Genomic DNA, 18,871 nt, shown 5'->3' on the forward strand with positions numbered 1-18,871 from the left:
CCCGGGGGCGGCGGGGCAGCCCCAGCCAGCGTTCGCATCCCTACCCATCACACTTCCGAAGAGGCCCCACCACTCCGGACCCGCCCACCAGGCCCCACCCACTCAGCACAGACCACGCCCCTCCGACGCCCTTAAGATGGCCCCTCCTCTGTTGGCCCCAGCCCCTCCTGCCTAGCCCCCGGTTTTGTCCCTGCAACGGAGGGTACCCACGTCGTCTTTGCCCCGCCCACTCTACCGCCTCTCCTCTTCGGCCCCGCCCCGCGCCTGGTTCAGGCCCCGCCTCCTCTGGCCCCGCCCCTCGGCCCCGCCCCGGGCTCGGCGCTCCGCGTCCCGCGCCTGCAGCAGCCTCGGCGCCTGAAGGCCGGGAGGAGCGCGGCGCGGGGCCCTCCAGACACAAAGAGCGGCTGCAGGACGCTGGTGGAAGAAGAGCGCCCGCCCGCCCCCTTGGCCTGTACGCGCGCAGGCGGAACCGGAGACGCCCCCACGCCCAGGTGAGCCGGCCGCGGGGCGTGATAGTGCATCAGGGGGCGCACAAGGGTGGGTTGGTAGGGACCAAGTGCCAGGGGCCCGCGCCTCGCTCCGCCTCCGGGCCTGGGGGCCCCGCTTCTCCTGAGACCCTGGAGCGTGGGGCGGGTCCGGTAGAGCCAGGCCCTCCGGCGGGCCGCGTCTAGTTTGGCTCTCCGGGACCTTGGCTCAGGTGGCCGGCGGGCGATCGGCTGGGGTCGCGGGGCTGCCGGGCCCGTCCTCTGGGCGGCTGCTGGCGTCCAGTTGCTGCACGGGGTGAGCTCTGAATAACATCCCCCCACTATGCCGAAGCTGTAGGACCTACCTGCTTGTTTTGGTGTATCAGGAGTTTGCACATGGAAAAATTGTTAGAAATAGGGACTCACGCTCTGGGGCGGAAAAGTCTGCTGCGAGTTTTGTCTGTCGTGAGTTGTTTGCAGAAGCGCGGCTTTCCTCCCGCCAGTGCGCTTAGTCGCAGAACCCATAAATCGTGCTGATTACTGGGAGCTCCGCGTAGGGAGCTCCGTGTATTTGCACAGGATGGAAGTGAAGAAGGTCGCGGGGTTCCCTTCTGCAACTGGAGACTTAGGCCACGCTGTGGAACAGGGAGGGGTCGGGGCAAGAACTGTGGAGCTGGAGCGCCGGGAGGGTCGAGTGACGCTCGCGCTCCCACCGCCAACACCGTCGATAGGACGGAGCGACTCTTGAGTGACGGTGATCTGCTCCTTAGAGGCAGCTGCTGTGATTTCCAGGTTTTCCACATCGGACTTAGGATACTTTTAAAACCAGAAAATTAAAAAAAAAAAAAGATAGTTAAAACTGGTCGGTTAAACAGAAGGCTAAGTCAGCAGCCTCTCAGTTTTATGAACCGAGTGCAGGAGTAAGTGTATATTAAAAAAAGCTAAGGCGGTTAGGGAAGCGGCTACCACCGCGCTGTCCCTTTTCTGTTTGATTTACACATCATCCATAGTGGTTTAAGCTATTACAGATTGAACTGGTCTATATGGCAAATAACAAATATACAGCTCAGGTTCAATAAAAAATAGAGGATAATCGTTTTTGCAGAATGGTAAAATAACAAATGGTAAAATAACAAGCCATCTCCAAAGAACCTGAACTTCAGATAACGTTACATCATCAAATTAGAAAGAGAACATTTTATGGAAAAGTTAGGGTTTTAACATTTTTTCAATTGAGGAGTTTATGTTTTTATTTTTTATTTTGGCCATGCCGCGGGGCTTGTCGGGATCTTAGTTCCCTGACCAGGGATCGAACATGTGCCCCCTGCAATGGAAGCGCAGAGTCCTAACCACTGGACCGCCAGGGAGTTCCCTTCAACTGAGGAGTTTATATAAACTTTGATGGAAAGCTGTTTTTCTCTAGCTCATGTTTACCCCAGACATTGCGGTTTGCAGGGCTGCTCGGAGGTGGGCGAGCTGTGCCGTTGCTGATGCCATGCTGTGAATCCCTTAACATTAGTGCGTCTTGGGTTCTGTGTCCTTAGCCCTTGTGAACATCTGGTGGTGGGAAATAGAGTAACAAAAGAGTTGCAAAGTTCTAACTGTAAGTATTCAGGGTGTTCAGATCCTGCCCCTTTATTATGAGTAGCTTTAGGTGCTGGTTACTGGATAGTTCGTTTCGTGTTTTTTTGGAAGATGACACACATGGCGTTTGGGACTTGGGGCATGTGAGAGAGCCCTCTGACCACATTCTTTTCACCTTGGACGCTTAGCTTTGGATCTTGCCACAAACAGGCGGTTGCTAAACATCTCTCTCCTTCCCTGACTCAAGACAGATCTAGAAGAAACAGTGTCTGGCGTGGCCTTGAAGTGGATGTTTCAGAGGGGGAGTCAGGGCTGTGGTGTGTCTCCTGACTGGAAGGAGTAGTGCCTTCCGGCCTGGAAGGGTGTTTCCAGTGCTGTGGCCGCTTTGCTCTCCAATTCCGTGGTCATTCCCTAAAAAGTTGAGTAGCAGTGGCTGTAACTGGACTTTAGATTTGGGCTTAGCTTAGTCCTTGGCTTCAAGTATGAATTAGGAATTCAGGCTCAAGGCCAGCAGTTTGGTTAATCACAAGCAGGAGGCCAAAACTTTGGGTCAGACCCTACCTGGAGCTACTTGGAGGGAGGTGACAGCAGAAGGCTTTCCTTCCCCCATCCTTGAGGTAACCTTGAGCCCCTGGTGAAATCTCTCTACCAAAAGGATCCTGACTGTCACCATCTTTTGGTTTGTGAACCGTGGGACAAAGGAGTCCTTTGGAGCATTCTGTGTTTTTAACCTCTTGATGGAAGTTGGAGTTTGCATCTGCTGCTGGTGCGTGCACTTTTCTGTCTCTCTCGACCCTGGATTGTCCTTCCTTAGACTTCAAGGGATGATGCCTTTTCTTTTCTCAAGACTGGTGCATAGTCTCAAATGAACCAAAGCCCTGAAGGTGCTGGCACATACCAGCTTTTGTGTGTTGACAGTTATTTTGTATTTCATGAGAGGAAACTGGCAAATTCTTGTGATGTGACACATGCTCTTATAACCCAGTTACCTTGTTTGGGGATCTGCTTTGCTTAATAAGTTAAGATTTTGGTATGTTGGAGTTTCTCAAAATGGTCATAATTTACTGTGATTGTTAAAGATCTGAAGGGAAATCAGTCTTCACAATCTCTAGGTTTTTAAGTTTCCAGTGAAGAATTTTACATTTGTAGGTATACATCAGTTATGTTTTTAGCTGCCTGTGATAGACAGCCTGACTCAGTCTTGGCTTAAACAACTAGAGGTCCCAAGAGGAAAGTACAGGCTTCAGGATGGGTTGTTCCAGTGGCTGAAGCAGCCTCTGGGGCCAGGTTGCCCCTCTTCATCACAGTGTCATGTTGGTGGTGGCTGTCTCCCTCACATCAGGAGGGAGAGGGAGTTTGGCTTTCATGGCTCGCTTTAAGAATGAGGAGTGGGGACTTCCCTGGTGGTCCAATGGGTAAGACTCTGCGCTTCCAATGCAGGGGGCCCGGGTTCGATCCCTGGTCGGGGAACTAGATCCTGCATGTATGCTGCAACTAAGAGTCCACATGCCGCAATGAAGATCCCGTATGCCACAACTAAAACCCGGCGCAGCGTAAATAAATAAAAATAAAATAAAATAAAATAAAAAGAATGAGGAGTAAAACGCCTGTTGGCCTCCGGGCCATTTGAACCGGTCACTGGCTGGGAGAGGACCCCCTCCCCAATCTGCGTCAGGTCCCCCCACTTCCCTGCCGCTACTCCCTGGGAGCGGGGTGTGTGGGGACTGCGGGGGACAGGCTTTGGGTGCCTGGTCACCGGAGGGCTTGTGTGGCTCGCCACACAGGTGGCATGTCCCCAGTACCTGAGCTCGTGCACTGGCCAAGCTACTGTCGGAAGTGGAGCCCCCGTCTCTCGATCTGTGTTTAAATTTTGGCTGAGCGCACTGTGTGCCAGGCTGTGTTCTCAGTGCTTTGGGTAAATTCCTTTGGGAGGTGCTCACAGCAAGCAGTCGGCTGAGCTGGGGCGCGCTGTCATTCCCATCTCGAAGACTGTACCTCACTGCCTCAGTGACAGCATCATTTCTTTACATTAGAAAGAAAATGAGGAGTTTTCAGTGTTGATACAAACCCGTGACTTGCATGATCTATCTAGACACGTGAAGTGCAGGGCAAGAGAGGAACCGTCCACCCAAATTCTGCCTGTGGGCAAGAGTGTGGGTGGCTTAATAAGTTGGGCTTTGCCTCCTGTGGGCCTCGTGGCTGTGTGTGCCCTCGGAAGTAACAATGACAACTAACAACAACAAAAGAGTCTGATGCTGGGGTCGGGCTGAGCCTCTGACAGCCCCTCGGCGGAGGGCAGTGGACTGGTCCTGCCAGGGCAGATCCGTCGGAGTGCGGTTCACACGGGGCCGTGGGGTCGCTCTCAGGGTTACAAGACGGCATGAACATAAGAGCCAACATCAAGTAATGTAATGAAACATTCACAGACTTGGAGTTTAGTTTCAGGGCACAGGAATTTTGTAAATGGTTGTAAATTCTTTCAAAACCAACAAGGCAGTCTGCTCAGTGGAGAGTTTGACAAGCAGGCTGTCACACCCCAGGGAGAGCTCACCGGATCTAGAGTATGTCCACCTGCCCTGCACTCGGGTGGTTCGAGGAGGGAGGTGCTGGCACTGTCCGTCCACATGGCCTCCTGGCTTCCGACTGCCTTCATGGAAGTGGACAAAACCAGGCGAAAGTAGGCAGAATCATCAGTTGTGCAGCTGGGGAGGGACGACCGAGCTTTGGACAGACGAGACTCTTCCCCTCACACTGGGGAATGTGTGACCCCGTGATAACAGGGAGGGCGGTGCCTTCTGTCCCAGGGGGCTGATTCCTCTGTGCTGACTGCAGCCCCACCGGTTAGCTCCCTGGGCCCAGGTGACCGATTCTGTGGTCTGGCTCCAGTGAAGTCACCGCTCTCCAAGGATCTAGATGAAGAAAGTGACAGGGCGAGTTTGCCCCCTGACTGGGCCAGAAACATGAATGCCCAATTTCTAAACCTCATAATCTCCATTAATGGCCTGTTCTCGCTGCTGGTAGCACTCCTCAGAAAACCTCTTCAAATAGGATGTTTGCAGGGTCCTGTGTAATTCAGACTTAGCCGGCCCTGCTCTGTAGCAAAGGAGTTAAAAAAATAGCTCATAGTTCATGCAGCAATGTGGCTTTAAAATTAAGCAGTTCTTGATACATTTTAAATTCTTTTTGAATTTTCATTATTCCAAATTGTACAAATAAAATAAGACTTTGACTGCCCTGCTGTGGACGCCCCTTAACTAAGCAATCAACGTTAAGGTCCCAGTTAACCTCCTGATAAGAGGTACAGAGAGGGCTTCCCTGGTGGCGCAGTGGTTGAGAGTCCGCCTGCCGATGCAGGGCATACAGGTTCGTGCCCCGGTCCGGGAAGATCCCACATGCCGCGGAGCGGCTGGGCCCATGAGCCATGGCCACTGAGCCTGTGTGTCCGGAGCCTGTGCTCCGCAACGGGAGAGGCCACAACAGGGAGAGGCCAGCGTACCGCAAAAAAAAAAAAAAAAAAAAAAAGAGGTACAGAGAAGGACACCACCTTGCCTGGGGTATTCCCGCCGTAACCTGAATCTCACTGTGCGGAGACCTGAGACAAACTACATTTGAGCCACATTCTATAAAGTAAGTGGCCTCTGTACTCTTCAAAACTTTCATGGTTTCAGGGTCAAGAAACACAAAGAAAGACTGAAGAACTATTCCAATTGAAAAAGTGCTAAAGGGATCTGACAACCGTATACAGTGCTTTTTTTTCTTTTTTTTTTTTTGGCTGCACCGTGCGGCATGTGGGATCTTTTTTCCCCCATCAGGGATTGAACCCACACCCCCTGAATTGGAAGCACAGAGTCTTAATCTTAACCACTGGGCTGCCAAGGAAGTCCTGTATACAGTGTTTCACCATAGACTGGATTTGCAGGGGGGGAGTGACTATAAAGGACATTATTGGGACAGTGGACAAAATGTGAGTGTAAAGGTAGATTGGCCAATAGTATGTTAGCAATGTCACATTTCCCGAGTTTGATCCTCATGCTCTGACCATGTCCTTGAGTCTGTAAATACATATGGAAGTCTTTAGGGATAAGAGGGCACAAAGTCTGAAACTCAATGGGGGAAGGAGAGAGAGGGTGGGAAAGAAAATGATCACATGGACATGATAAATGGGGCAAAGTGAAAACAATTAATTGGTGAAGCTAGCTGGGTAAAGAGTATTCAAGAATTCTTTGTACTGTTTTTGCAACTTCTCTATACATTTGAAATGATATCAGAATAAAAAGTTACAAAGACAAGTGTCCACCCTGGATTCACTGCAATCTAAATACCTTCCACCAATAAAAGTTTGTGGTATTTCATCTTTTCTTTTGTTTTTTTTTTAAGTCTTTATTGAATCTGTTACAGTATTGCCTCTGTTTTTATGTTTTGGTCTCCTGGCCGGGATGCACGTGAGATCTTAGCTCCCCGACCAGGGAATGAACCCACACCCCGTTGGAAGGCGAAGTTTCAACCACTTCGTTGGAAGGCGAAGTTTTAACCACTGTACCACCAGGGAAGTCCCATATTTCATCTTTTCTAAGATGCATTTTTTTTCATCTTATAACATCTCTGAATTTGGGGTGCATCTTATTATCAATGCTTTCTTAGAATTCATTGTGTCAGGTTTTGACATCAGTTTTTCTTTCTTAGTGATTTGTCTTAGAATCAGTGGCATCGTGGATTTGATGAAATATGGTATTCTCTCTGGCTTTGTCTGAGAAGTGGGAAAAAGAAGACAGTGCTTCGAGTAGCTTCATGTGTAAAGTTTTTTCAGTCTCTCAGCTCGCGTCTTTGTTCCAGGCCAGATATCTGGCTACATTTGCTCATTTCCACCTCTGTGCCTGCTAGATATTTCAAACTCAACACATTCCAGGCTGGATTTCTGTCTTCACCTCCACCACCCCAAACTGCTCTTCCTCTGGGTTCCCTATCTCAGGGAGTGTAAACCTGATTTTTAACCAGAGTTGGCTCCAGAACGGCCCCATGGGAGGAGCACAGGGACCTGTCAGTGCTTATGGAGATGGGGTGTGTGTGTTCCAGTCTCACCTGGAACAGAGGCTGCTTTTTTTTTTTTTTTTTTTTTCTTTTTTGGCTGTGTTGGGTCTTCCTGTGTGTGGGCTTTCTCTAGCTGCGTTGAGCAGGGGCTACTCTTTGTTGTGGTGCCCGGGCTTCTCATTGCTGTGGCTTCTCTCGTTGCAGAGCACGGGCTCTAGGCGCGCGGGCTTCAGTAGTTGTGGCACGTGGGCTCTAGAGCACAGGCCCAGTAGTTGTGGCGCACGGGCTTAGTTGCTCCATGGCATGTGGGATATTTCTGGACCAGGGATTGAACCCGTGTCCCCTGAATTGACAGGTGGATTCTTCACCACTGCGCCACCAGGGAAGTCCTAGACTGCCTATTTCTTGAAGTGTCTTTGGGCTCCAAACGTCTGTGCCTCATTTTCCCCATTTGTCAAATGAGGATATTTTCCCCAAGTCTGTCAAGATAATGTACAAGGCAAGTTAAGTTACCGTAAAACTCTGAAATTCTGTGACTTGAAATATGAGAGCATTTTAGGAAGACTTTAAATTAGAATCAGTCAAGTGGCAAGTTCCCCCTAGGTAGACCCTGCTCCGAGCTCCTGCAAGGGTATGGCCGACCCTGCTGCTCACTGACTCCTAGCAATTCCTCCCAGGTTTCTTTCCGGTACCGTGTTCAGTTCATGGGTGAGTCGGGTGGGGCTGGTTGTACACCGGATGCTGGCAGGCTCCATCAGGAGCAGGTGCGTTTTATAAACTGGCCGTACCTGGTGCTTCTGGGCTCATCTCCACGCCAGGGCCACTGTGAGTGTGGTTGGAACTACTGTAGCACCACATTGTCTCACTAGTTCTTGAACCCCTGTGTGTCAGATGTGGGAATGGCTCTATCTGAGTCTTTGTAGCGCCATTTGACTTGGGAAACTTTGAATCAGCCCAGGATGGTAACATTTTCCTTTATTTTGTTTGGCATAGCAACTGCAGTAGCAAAATACTGTGATTTCCCCGTGGCCTAGCTTCTCCGCTACCACGTTTCATTTGCATTTTGGGTGATTACTTCTTGGTGATTCTGAATCTGCTTTGGGGACCACTGAGTTGTTGGTGTTGACAGTGACCTTCACAGCAGGCTCATTCTTTAGAAGGAGAAACCCAGGGTATTCAGGCCACTGCTGGATTCTGTGGACTTTTAAATATGTGTAGAGAACAAACAAGATCAACAGTTTTGTGTGATGTGCCTTTAGGCTCCTAACTTCATGGCTGGAATTTAAGATAAGAAAGGTAGGATAACGGTGAGCAGGGGGTAATTTGTGTGCAGGGTTTTCTGAATTGATTTCGCGGGACGTGTTACTTTATTCTCTTGTTTTCTTTATTATCAACACAACACAAGAAAGGTTCTGGCACAGAGAAAGTTTCCTAACAGATGAATAGAAATGGACTGGGGCATGGAATGTTTGGTTGAAGTACTGCTTTTTAATTTGGGAGACTATCCAAGTTAATGTTCTCTCCTTATAGTTAGCTTTCCTAAGACAAAATTCTTGCATAACATTAGGACTTTCTAGTTTGGTTTAGAGCTAGAAGAGACATTTTCCTATCCTGGGTTTCAGATTCCTGCACTTATTCATGGAAAAACTTTTTCTTTTCTTTTTTTTTTTTTTTACTATTCAAAACTGCTTTGTGGGTTTGCATGTTATTAGTAGGCATGAGGTAGTATGTTAAGGTTGGTAGCTCTAACTGTGTGGTTAGACCTCAGTGTGTGTTCACTTACTAGCTCTGTGACTTTGGGCAAATTACCTAACCTCTCTGCACCTCATTTTCCTTGCTTTTAATAGAAAGTTGATAATAGTGCCTCCCTCACAAAGCTAAATTCCTCAGTGTTTAGGAATGTGCCCATTACAGGATGAGTGCTTAAGAAATACTAGTTTTATATTGTCACAAGATTATTTAGCAAAAGCAAGCATCCTATGGAGGTGTCAAAGGTCGAGACATATATCCAGTGGTTCTGACTGTCCACAGAAAGTAGACTCCAGGGCTTGCACAGCTGGGAGTGGGGCATTGAGAAAAACTCCTAGAGCCCTTTTAATTTTTCTCTCTCAACCTTTAAGGTCACTTGACTGAAATAAAAATAAATTGCAACAATTATCCCACAAAAAGAAACTACTCAGAATGGCGAACAAAATATACAAACATTTCAAAAATTGATAAACACGGGTAACTTAAAGGAAAAGAATATATTCACCAAGACGTTATCATTACCCGGCAGGTTCTGTCCTCATTTCCTCCAGTGTGGATGAATGTATTGTGTGGAGTTGAAATGTGTGCTAGACTTCTGTTTTTTTCTGCTAATTTCTGTAGTGTTTTATTTTTAATCTATTTTGGCTGCCCCAGTCTTAGTTGCGCGGCACACAGGATCTTCGTTGCGGCCTGTGGGATCTTTAGTTGCAGCATGTGGGATCTTTAGTTTCAGCATGTGGACTCAGTTGCGGTATGCATGCAGGATCTAGTTCCCTGACCAGGGATCTAACCCAGGCCACCTGCGTTGGGAGCGTGGAGTGTTACCCACTGGGCCTCCAGGGAAGTCCCTGTAGTTTTGTAAAAGATGAGCTTTGTGTGTTCATGCAGTTTGCAAGTCTGTCCATTTTCACTGCTGTTGAAAACATTCACCTGGTATGCTGAGCTATTCCCTCTGGTTAGGCTTCTTGTTTTTTCTGAGCAGTTAGGGACTTTCAGATAGCATTCAATGAAAAATTTCAGGCTTCCTATTTTCTCTCTCTTTGGACATGAAAGCACACCCCTCGCCTCTTTCCTCCAGCCCCGCCACTGCTCCTTTATGTGGCGGGTGGGATGAGTGTGCAGTGGGGTCTCTGACCAGAACATCCTCAATAGCTCCTCCCTGCGAGGGGTGTGGGAGAGTCAGCCCTTGACCCCACAGGGCCGGGCAGGTGGAGTCAGCTCACATGCACCCTGTGGTGGAAACCTCTTGCTTGTGTTGTTTTAATTTGGTTTCTTTAGTGATTAGCAAGATTGTGCCTATTAAAGGTTTGCTTATTTTTGATAAAGAAAAGCAAGATCATGCAGGACTCAGCCTGTGTTCTTGGGTATCTTGACAGCATTGTTCTCGCAGGTGTGGGACCCTGAAGCCAGCAGGTGCCCCTTGCGCTGACCTTCTGGTCTGTTCTCTGACTAATGCGTGAACAAGGAGCCTTCACAGTAACATCCACTCACCTCAAAGTTTGGATCTCAAATATTTTGGAAAAGAAAAAAAAGTTAGTGTTTATGTTAATTCTCTTCTGGAATTTCTAGCTGCGATAGAGAATCAAATGCTCCAGCTGGCTTGCTGATAAAGCTCTAGGTGGTTCTGTGACCACTAATAACATTTCTCTAATGATAAGGGTCATGGGGCTCACAGCCTTGGGTGTGAGTTGTCCATCCCATTTGGGAGTCTCTGCTCTGCCCGCCTTCCTGCTGGCTCCAGCGCGCCCTCGCCTCTCACTTCAGAGAAATGTAGGTTACTCGTTTGTCTCTCGGAATGCATCTGTACCCACATCTCTCCTCCACAGTGGCCTCCAGGGAGAAGGTGACCTGACCACCTCCATTTACTGGGGCTGGTCCTGTTCCCAGGGTTTGAGACTGGGTGAGGGATGAGAGGGAATTGCAGCTTCACATTCCACACCTTTGCTGCTCAAACGGGAGTGAGGTTGAAACCCGCTGGGAAGTTAATAACAGACCCTCAGAGGAAAACGGAAGTGATTTTGTTTGGTCAAGCTAGCTATACGTGCTTAGCGTTTGTAAGCCTGCAGCAGGATAATTTATTGAAATTCAATATGTGTTTTAGGGACTTCCCTGGCTGTCCAGTGGTTAAGACTCCGCACTTCTGCTGCAGGGGGTGTGGGTTCGATCCCTGGTGGTCGGGGAACTAAGATCCTGCATGCCGTGTGGCCAAAACAAACAAACAAAAACCCCACAATATGTGTTTTATCTGTTTTTCCCATTCCAAGATGGTACCAGACCTTGGTGTTCCCTTGCCTCCAGGGCTCTTATGTTACAGGGCTGAAGGCAGAAGTTTCTGGAAAATGACCTCTCTCTCCCTTTAAAAAAATAATTGCTTACACAAAAATTGACTTATATGTGCATGCGTGTGTATAGTTCCAAGAGTTTTAACACATGCAGATTTGTGTAACTGTCACCACTATGAGAACACAACAGTTGCATCACCAAAAACACGTGCTGCCCTTGGGTAGTCCTAACCCTGCCCGTGTTTGCTGACCCCATAGTCTTGCCTTTTCCAAAATGTCACATAAATGAAATCTTACAGCACGTGGCCTTTCTAAGCTGGCTGTTTCTCTCAGCGTCGGTGTGGCTGCTTGTCCTTTCACTAAGAGCAGCGTTCAGGTGAGGGTTACCACACCCGGTCCATCCATTCACCTGATGGAGGACGTTAGGATAGTCTCCACTTTTTGACAGTTACGAATGCAACTATTGTAAACATTTGCATTTGTAAACATTTCATTTTCCTAGGGTAAATACTGAGGTATGGGGTTGCTGGGTCCCATGGTAAATCTTTGTTTAATTTCATAAGAAACTGCTTTCCCAGAGTGGCTACACATTTTGCATTTTCAGCACCAATGTGTGAGTTTCATTTGCTGTCCTTGCCAGCTCTGGGTATTGGAATTTCTTAAACATTTTAATTTTAGCCATTCTAATAGGTGTGTGTGGTGGTATCTCATGGTAGTTTAATTTGAATTTCCCTATTGGGGAAAGATGTTGAGCATCTTTTCTTTTCTGTTTTTTGAAAAATTTTTTTCGCTGCACCTTGTGGTGCAGATCCCCCGCATGTGGGATCTTAGTTCCCCGACCAGGGATCGAACCCATGCCCCCTGTAGTGGAAGCAAGGAGTCTTAACCATTGGACTGCCAGGGAAGTCCCTTGAGCATCTTTTCATGTGCTTATCTGCCATCCATGTATCTCCTTTGGAAGTGTGCCCATTCCAGTGCCTTGCAAGTTTTTCTTAAGGGTTGTATTCTAAATGTTCAGTTTTACTAGGGTTTTTTTTGTTTTTTTTTTTCTGACCTTGCCGTGCGGCTTGCAGGATCTTAGTTCCTCACCAGGGATCGAACTTGGCAGTGAAAGCGCCAAGTTCTAACCACTGGACTGCCTGGGAATTCCCCTTAATAGTTCTTTTTATATTATTTATGCTAGTCCTTTGTTGAATATGTAATTTGCAGAGATTTTCTCCCAGTCTGTGGCTTGCCTTTTCATTATCTGAGCAGTACCTTTAACATCAAAAAGTTTTAATTTTGCTGAAATCCAATTTATCAATGTCTTAAATGGATTTTACTTTTTGTGTCCTTTTTAAGAACTCATCTAACTCCAAGTGATAAAGATTTCCTCCCAAGTTTTCTTCTGAAAGTGTTGTACTATTATGTTTTATGTATAGATTAATTATAAACTTTGAGTTAATTTTTGTATAAGGTGTGAGGTTTTCGTTGTTTCTTTTTCCTGCATATGGATATTCCATTGTTCCAACAGAGTTTGCTGCAAACACTATTCTTACTCTATCAAATATATATATATATATATTTGTTTTTAGGTGTTTTTTGTTTTTTTTTTTGCGGTACGCAGGCCTCTCACTGTTGTGGCCTCTCCCGTTGCGGAGCACAGGCTCCGGATGCGCAGGCTCAGCGGCCATGGCTCATGGGCCCAGCCGCTCCGCGGCATGTGGGATCTTCCCGGACCGGGGCACGAACCCACGTTCCCTGCATCGGCAGGCGGACTCACAACCACTGCGCCACCAGGGAAGCCCCTGTAATGTCCCTCTTTATCCCTGATAATTTTCCTTGTTCTGAGTCTGCTTTGTCTGAGATCCACATAGCTACTCCAGCTTTCTTTTGATTAGTGTTAGCATGGTAAATCTTTCTCTATCCCTTTACTTTTTTTTTTAATAAATTTAATTTTGGCTGTGCTGGGTCTTTGTTGCTGCTCACGGGCTTTCTATAGTTGCGGAGAGCGGGGGCCACTCTGTGACGGTGCACGGTCTTCTCATTGTGGTGGCTTCTCTTGTTGTGGAGCATGGGCTCTAGGTGCTTGGGTTTCAGTAGTTGTGGCACACGGACTCAGTAGTTGTGGTGCATGGGCTTAGTTGCACCACAGCATGTGGGATCTTTCTGGACCAGGGATCGAACCCATGTCCCCTGCATTGGCAGGTGGATTCTTAACCACTTCGCTACCAGGGAAGTCCCTATCCCTTTACTTTCAATCTATGTGTGTCTTTATATTTAAAATGGGTTTCTTGTAGACTGCATATGGTTGGGTCTTGTTTTTTTATCCACTCTTAACAGGCTCTGTCTTCTTTTTAAAATTTATTTATTTATTTTTGGCTGCGTTGGGTCTTCATTGCTGCATGCAGGCTTTTTCTAGTTGTGGCGAACAGGGGCTACTCTTTGTTGCAGTGTGCGGGGTTCTCATTGTGGTGGCTTCTCTTGTTGCGGAGCATGGGCTCCAGGAACACAGGCTTCAGTAGTTGTGACGTGCAGCCTCAGTAGTTGTGACTCGCGGGCTCTAGAGCGCAGGCTCAGTAGTTGTGGCACACAGGCTTACTTGCTCCACAGCATGTGGGATCTTCCCAGACCAAGGCTCCAGCCCGTGTCTCCTGCATTGGCAGGCAGATTCTTAACCACTGCGCCACCAGGGAAGCCCCCAGGCTCTGTCTTTTGATTGGTGTATTCAGACCATTCACACTGAAAGTGATTATTGATATAGTTGGATTAATATCTACTATATTTGTAACTGTTTTCCATTCATTGCACCATTCTTTGTTTCCTTTTTAAAATATATTCCCCTTTTTTCCTGTCTTCTCTGGCTTTAATTGAGCATTTTATATGATTTCATTTTCCCTCTTCTCTTAGCATATCAATTCTTCTTTTGAAAAAGAATTTTAATGGTTGCCCTGGAGTTTGTAATGTACATTTGCAACTAATCTATGTCCAATTTTTTTTTAATAATTATTTACTTATTTATTTGGCTGCGTTGGGTCTTAGTTGGGGCACGCAGGATCGTCATTGCCGCATGCGGGCTCTTCTTTGTGGCACGTGGTTGCGGCATGCAGGATCTTTAGTTGCAGCCTGTGGGATCTTTAGTTATGACATTTGAATTCTTAGTTGCAGCATGTGGGATCTAGTTCCCTGACCAGAGATCGAATCCGGGCCCCCTGCATTGGGAGCACATAGTCTTAGCCACTGGACTACCAGGAAAGTCCCTATGTACCCTTTCAAATAACTCTGTACCACTTTACAGATAGTGCAGGTACCTCATAACAGAGTATTCCCGAGTCCTCCTTCCCGTTCCTCATAACATTGCAGTCATTCATTCCACGTATCCATAAGCTATGATTACCCAGCACATTGTTGCTATTTTTATTTTGAACAGTTATCTATTAAGTCAATAAGAAAAATGAGCGAATTCCCTGGCAGCCTGGTGGTTAGGACTCCGTGCTTTCACTGCCGAGGGTGCAGGTTCAATCCCTGGTTGGGGAGCTAAGATCCCGCAAGCCATGCAGTGTGGCCAAAAAAAAAAAAAGAAAAAGAAAAGTGAAACACTTTATTTCACCTTCATTTATTCTTTCTCTTATGCTTTCCCTTTTTAAATGTTGATCTGAGTTTCTGACCTATATATATTTTCCTTTTCTCGGAAGAACTTTTAACGGTTTTTGCAAGGCAGGTCTCCTGGCAATGCATTCCTTCAGTTTTTGTTTGTCTGAGAAAGTCTTTATTTCTTCTTCACTTTTGAAGGATAATTTCTCTGGATATACAACTATAGGTTGGTGATTTATTCGTTCAATGCTTCAGATGTATTACTCCATTCTCTTGCTCATGGCTTCTGAGAAGTCGGATGTAATTCTTTACTCCTCTACAGGTGGGATTTTTTTTTCCCTCTGGCTTCTTTGAGGATTTGTCTTTGGTTTTCTGCAGTTTGAATATGATATGCCTAGGTGTAGTTTTTTGGATATTTATCCTTGTTGGTGTTCTCCAAACTTCCTGGATGTGTACTTTGGGATCTATCATTAATTTTGGAAAATTCTCAGCCATTATTACTTCAAATGTTTCTTCTGCTCATTTCTGTGTTTCTTCTCCTTCTCATTGTTTAAAAAAAATTATTTTTATTTTTTTATAAATTTATTTATTTATTTTTGGCTGCATTGGGTCTTCGTTGCTGCACGTGGGCTTTCTCTAGTTGCGGTGAGCGGGGGCTACTCTTTCATTGTGGTGTGCAGGCTTCTCATTGCAGTGGCTTCTCTTGTTGCGGAGCACGGGCTCTAGGCATGCGGGCTTCAGTAGTTGTGGCATGCGGGCTCAGTAGTTGTGGCTCACGGGCTCTAGAGCGCAGGCTCAGTAGTTGTGGCGCACGGGCTTAGTTGCTCCGCGGCATGTGGGTTCTTCCCAGACCAGGGCTTGAACGCGTGTCCCCTGCTTTGGCAGGCATATTCTTAACCATTGCGCCTCCAGGGAAGCCCCTATTTTTATTCTTATTTTTTATTTCTTGGCTGTGCTGCACAGCATGTGGGATCTTACTTCCCCGACCAGGGATTGAACCCATGCCCCCTGCAGTGGAAGTGTAGAGTCTTAACCACTGGACCACCAGGGAAGTCCCTTCTCATATTTTAATTATGTTACACCTTTTGTAATTGTCTCACAGTTCTTGCATATTCTGTTCCTTTTTTCCCCCCTCCATTATTTTTTCTCTTTGTTTTTCAGTTTGAGAAGTTTCTAGTGACGTAAATTAAAGCTCAGTGATTTTTCCTCAGCCATGTCCAGTCTACTGATGAGCCTATCAAAGGCATTCTTCATTTCTGTTACTGTCTTTTTGATTTCTAGCATTTCCTTTTGATTCTTTCTTAGAATTTCCATCTCTCTGCTTATATTATCCATCTGTTTTTGTAGGTTGTCCACTTTTTTTCCATTACAGCTCCTAGCGTAGTAATCATAGTTAAACTCCCAGTCTGATAATTGCAAAATCTTTGCCATATCTGAGTCAGGTTCTCATGTCTGCTTTATCTCCTCAAATTCTGCTTTTTCTTGCCTTTAGCTCACCTTGTAACTATTTGTTGAAAACTGGACTTGACATATCGGATAATAGGAACTGAAATAAGTAGATGTATAGTGTGAGGTTTTATGTTTTTCTGGCTAGGAATCCTAACTCCTACTGTGTTTGACGTTTGCTGAAGTGGTAGAGGCTTCAGATTCTTCAAGTGACCTTTGTTGTCTCCCTACTGTCTATAGGTTTCCCCAGAAACTCTATCTGAAATGGAATCTGTGTCTTGCAGCTCTCTTGGTGTAATGAACTGCTTTTCTACTGGAGCCCTGTGCATGTGGTGGTGAGTTGCTAGGCAAGGAAAGCATTCTGTAATCCTGTGAGTCAGACTGTTTTTGTGGGCCTGAGGTCCTGGACTGTGCCCTTCAGAAGTTTCTTAGTTTTTCCTTTTTTTTCTTTTTTTTTTTTGTTGTTGTTTTTCCTCCCTGTTGTAAGACAGGAAGGCTAGAAGACGCTCCAGTTGTCAAGTTGCCCTTCCCCACAGGTCTGATAAGACTCTGATAAAATAGTTTTCTTTTGAGGCAAGGCATTTGCTATGGGTGGTTTTTCAAAATGGTTACTTTTTTCTGGGTGCATTTCAAAACTGTAAGTTTTCCTCTCCTCCCTGTCCAAATCATGAGAGATTTTTTTTTTCTCCAGTCTTTGCCATGAAGACCTGGTGGGGATCCTGGAAGTAAAACATATGAATGTGTGTCATCTCTTCTCCCTTCCCCCAGCCCAGGAGTTTTAAACTCCATCTCTCCATCTCCAGCCTCCAGTTGTCACATACTGTTTATGTGTTTATGTGTTGCTGGCTCCAGAGAATTTTGCCCCAGGAAAGCTGTGGAACTGAAAAAGAAGTTTGTTCTGTCCATTTTTGCTTCATATATTTTGTTGGTCTATTTTTGGGTGTATCTACATTTAGGATTATTATGTCTTCTTGGTGAGTGGACATTTTGAAGTCATTTAATGCCCCTCTATATCTCTGGTAATTTCCTTGCTCCAAAGTCTACTTCTGGTGTTAATATAGCCACTTCACATAAAGAAATTGTTTGTATGGCTTATTTTACCCATCCTTCTACTAAAAAAATGAAGTAGATTTCTTGTAGGGAGCATGTATTTGGGTCTCATAGTCCCTCTCTTTTAGTCGCTGTGTTTAGACCATTTACATTTAATGTAACCATTAATATGTTTGGATATAGGTCTATCATTTTATTATTTGTTTTCTGTTTGTCCCCGGTGTGTGTGTATGTATGCTTTTTGAGGTACAGTTGACATATAACTGTCCTCTATATTTTTATTTCTCTCTTTTCCTTTCCTGGATTACTTGAATGTTTCTTAGTATTCCTTCTTTTTTTATTATTTCATTTTTTTCTTCCAGTTTTATTGAGATATAATTGACATACAAAACTGTGTAAGTTTAAGATGTACAGAATGATTTGACTTACATACATCATGAAATAGTTACCACAATAAGTTTAGTGAACACCTATCATTTCATATAGATACAAAATAAAAGAAAATGAAAAAATAATATTTTTTCCTTGTGATAAGAACTGTTAGGATTTACTCTCTTAACAATTTTCATATATAACATACAGCAGTGGGGCTTCCCTGGTGGTGCAGTGGTTAAGAATCCGCCTGCCAATGCAGGGGACACAGGTTTGAGCCCTGGTTCGGGAAGACCCCACATGCTGCAGAGCAACTAAGCCCGTGAGCCACAACTACTGAGCCTGCTCTCTAGAGCCTGCGAGCCACGACTACTGAAGCCCACATGCTGCAACTACTGAAGCCCACATGCTGCAACTACTGAAGCCCGTGCGCTTAGAACCTGTACTCCGCAAGAGAAGCTCCTGCACCGCATCAGAGTAGCCCCCGCTTGCCACAACTAGAGAAAGCCCGTGCGCAGCAAACGAGCCAACGCAGCCAAAAATAAGTAAAATAAAAAATTATTTAAAAAAAAACATACAGCAGTGTTTGTTAATTGTGTTTATCATGTTGTACGTTACATCCCTAGTATTTATTTATCTTATAACTGGAAGTTTGTACCTTTTGGCCACCTTCATCCAATTCCCCCTCCCCATACCCCTCCAATAACCACAAATCTGATATCTTTTTCTATGAGCTTGTTTGTTTGTTTTTGAAGTATAATCGACCTACAGCACTATGTTAGTTCCTGGTGTACAACATAGTGATTTGATATTTCTGTACATTTCAAAATGATCACCATAAGTCTAGTTACCATCTGCCACCATAAAAGATATTACGTTATTATTGACTATATTCCCCTACATTATTATTGACTATATTCTTAGTGTCCCATTTTAATCACTCTTGAAGTTTTTTGTTTTACTCTTGAATTTTTTAACCATGTATCTTTGTATAGTGGTTGCTCTAGAGATTACAGTACTCATATTTAGCTTTTCTCTGTCTACTTGAAAATAAGATTGTGCCACTTCAAGGGGAACATAGAAACCACACCACCACTTTGTGTTACATCTTCGTGCATCAGAAACTGCTTCCGTGTTAGAAGTTTTGCTTTTTGCTGTCATACATCCATCCATCACATGTACATACAAAAAAGTCTCATATTTACATAGTTATTTGCCACTTCTATTGCTCCTCCATTATTCCTGAAATTTCAGTTTTCCCTCTGGTATTATTTCCTTCCCATTTGAAGAATTTTCTTTAACGTTTCTTTCAGAGCAGGTCTG

General features: G+C 45.6%; 1 protein-coding gene across 1 annotated transcript in view; it reads left to right on the forward strand.

Moving 5' to 3' along the window:
• Positions 1–347: 347 nt before the first annotated feature.
• The window catches only part of NINL (ninein like), a 107,557-nt gene continuing 89,033 nt past the window's right edge, over positions 348–18,871 (forward strand). The window contains exon 1 of the mRNA XM_049700016.1: positions 348–491. The gene's annotated coding sequence lies outside the window, so the exon portion shown is untranslated. The remainder of the gene's footprint in view (positions 492–18,871) is intronic.

This window comes from Orcinus orca, chromosome 16 (assembly GCF_937001465.1).
Source record: "Orcinus orca chromosome 16, mOrcOrc1.1, whole genome shotgun sequence".
Taxonomy (NCBI): Eukaryota; Metazoa; Chordata; class Mammalia; order Artiodactyla; family Delphinidae; genus Orcinus; species Orcinus orca.